The 2,822-nt window shown below is 40.1% G+C and overlaps 1 long non-coding RNA gene across 1 annotated transcript; it reads left to right on the forward strand.

The window, feature by feature from the left end:
- Positions 1–2,286: 2,286 nt before the first annotated feature.
- LOC106935929 (uncharacterized) lies at positions 2,287–2,604 on the forward strand. The gene is made up of 2 exons (XR_001422009.1): positions 2,287–2,382; positions 2,472–2,604. It is a non-coding gene; the product is annotated as an uncharacterized LOC106935929 (long non-coding RNA).
- The last annotated feature ends 218 nt before the right edge of the window (positions 2,605–2,822 follow it).

A 2,822-nucleotide genomic window follows, 5' to 3' on the forward strand; every position in this document is an offset into this window, starting at 1 on the left:
GCCTCTCCAGTTAAACTAGATTAGCTTTGTCAAGTTTTACAAGTGGGCATGAGGAAGCATTTCATCCATGTATGAATTTAAAAAAAGAAAAAAATCCCACACTGAGTCAGGTTACCCAGGTGTCATTCCACCCAGATGAACTCTGAATGCTTGTCTTGATCTGAGGTAACACCTGTAAACCCTTTATCCTGATGGCCTTTTGGTATTTTCCATCAAATCTTGTTGCTGCAGCTGCCAACAGAAAAATTCTGCCTGTCTTGGTATAAGCTTCAACAACCGACAACTGATATTGAAGCAAGAGCAGAAATGGCTCCTACATGCACTTTGCTTTTTTAACCAGTGGAACACGAAGCCTGAGGCCTGTGGCCTTGTTATTTTGACAGAGCTAAACCAGCTTTGCCCATGTGAGTCTGCAAAATGACTTTAAAAAAAAAAAAAAAAGACATCAGTCATTTTTTCCATGCACACAGAGACCTGCTGCAGCACATTATTCTTCCTCTCAGCATCACTCCTCTAAAATAAAATCCGCCCTCAAAGCACCAAAAGCTCCTGGTAGGAATATTTTAAGCAAAAGATCTCCAACAAGGTTAAAGTGGCAAGTCCTTTCATTACCTGCTGGAAAAAAAAAAATTCTTGAAAGTATTGCATTTCACATGTTCAGTCTCCTCGCAATGTGGTTTCCTGTCTTCCTTTCAACTTCCTAGTTAGAGCTGGAGGACTGATGGCGTTTGAAATCATCATCCCTGTGGAAGATGATGGGAAACCCACAGGAGTCCCACTGAAGACAGGAGACGGTGGTGTGCACCACAAATCTGCCTTCACTGTGAGTCTACATGTATAAATTGGTCTCGCATCTTTAAATTAGGCCCCACTGCTGCTGAAAGGAAGGAGCAGAAAAGAGATGCGCTCCAAAAGAAAGTCAATTTTGGCGTCAACGGAGTACAACAGTCCTACGTACACACCACCTTATTTTGGTCCAAGTATCCCATGGCTGTTGCATTTCATTCTGAACCTCTTTATTAACGTTATTATCTAAATTAGTTTAATTCTTTAGGTCTTAATCGTTAGTCTTGTGGGTTGGAGTGTGGCTGGAGGGATGGGTGAATGACTGAATTGATCGGACATGATTGATGAATGAAGGGATTAAAAACCAGACTGATAAAACGACCCAGAGAACCTATTTATACTTTGAATATTATTACCAAGACAACCAGTTGTTTTTTATGTACACTACAGTACCTCAGAAGGGACATCATTAATCTTCTAAAGAAATGATCTTCAGTCGCCGTATTGCCTTCCTTCCTGGTTACATGTCCCACCCCCGTCATTTCTGTCAAACGGAAGCAAAGATCATCGCAAACTGTTTGCCTTTCTTTTTTTAAATTTTTTTTTACAGATTATAGTTTGTGCACAAGAGCACAACTTCAACGCAACTGAGCCAAACGGAAAAAGTAAATTCTGCCTTTGGTCTGGACAAAACAAGCAGACCAAAGGAATACACAGCAAGTTGAGCATTTGCTTCCACAAACTGAGTGTGACTTGTGTCTAAGCCAAAGACTCGACTCACCATGTCTGTAAATGATTTGAGCATTTTTCACAATATGGTCTAAAAACGTTTTGTGAATGACGACACGTATCCTGAAGTTTTGTTTTTTTTCTCTATTCTACCTGCTGCTCTGTGGTCTGTCTTATAAACAACATTTCTATTGTTTTCCATACTTTTTTAAAGACAACTTCTGTGCTGCTATTTCATCTGTACTTACACACAATGACCAGGAACAAAGCTGTATTTTTTCCTTGCAGCTTTATATCTTATCTTCTCTTTTATTCCTCTAATCTTAGATCCAGTGCCCCTTTCCAGTGACTCTACTTAGCCCTATATTCAACCCGCCTCGTAAGCTTTTCCATTATTGTTTTTTCCAACCTAGAACCTTAGGATCCTCCAGAATGAGGTGGAGAGACACTGTAGTGGCAACAGGTCCAGCAACTAAACTCAGACATTTCATAGCCCGATCTAACAAATTCAAAGTTTGCAGGAAATGTTCATGTGACTCGTGAAAGCAATCATTTGTGAACAACTGTGGTGGTCTTACGTAGCAGCAGGAGCTCCAGTATTAGTCTCTAAATTAGTGCGATGGGACGGTCTGCTGCCTCTTCAGTGTTTTTACTCTTTCTTTAGAAAAAAATAATGACCAAGTTTAAGTCTAGTTGCATTTGTTGGATAATGATGTGGAAATTCATGGTGATCTTTAAGGTCTCATATTCACTGATCTGTGACAGCAGGAAGTTGTGGAAAGGGCAGCGTGTTCCACTCTCAATGCTGAGGCACAGCAGCACAAATGGCACGAGAAATCATCTTTGGAGGCATCAAAGTTGACACAGGTGATATTTTTAAATTGCTAATTAACTGAGGACAACCGAGGCAGCAGCTGTTGGACGATGTTTGTATGTAGTTTGTTTATGCGTTTCAGATCTGTGAATCCCACTGGTGACGAGCCAAATTTAGGTCAAAAAGGCAACTGACACCATCTTCTGCGAAACATCTCTAAAATATTTATGAAGGATGCTTTCCAGTTTAAAGATTAAAAGCTCTTTAAAATTCAATTTTTGATGTTTTCTGGGAAATCCACTAATTGGCAAAGGTTGTTTTAAAGTAATAAAAAATCTTATTGATTCTTGATTAATTCCTCAGTAGATGTGGGAGGACTTTAGCCTGGCTAACTGTCTGATGCAAGCCGGCGATGGGCTGTGCTTTTTAAAATTAGAGGAGGAGAGGGATGATTATTTCATGATGCCCTCTGTCTGACTGAACTTCCACTAAG

This window comes from Poecilia latipinna, unplaced genomic scaffold, assembly GCF_001443285.1.
Source record: "Poecilia latipinna isolate Pla-1442-1.1 unplaced genomic scaffold, P_latipinna-1.0 Scaffold74, whole genome shotgun sequence".
NCBI classification, from domain to species: Eukaryota; Metazoa; Chordata; class Actinopteri; order Cyprinodontiformes; family Poeciliidae; genus Poecilia; species Poecilia latipinna.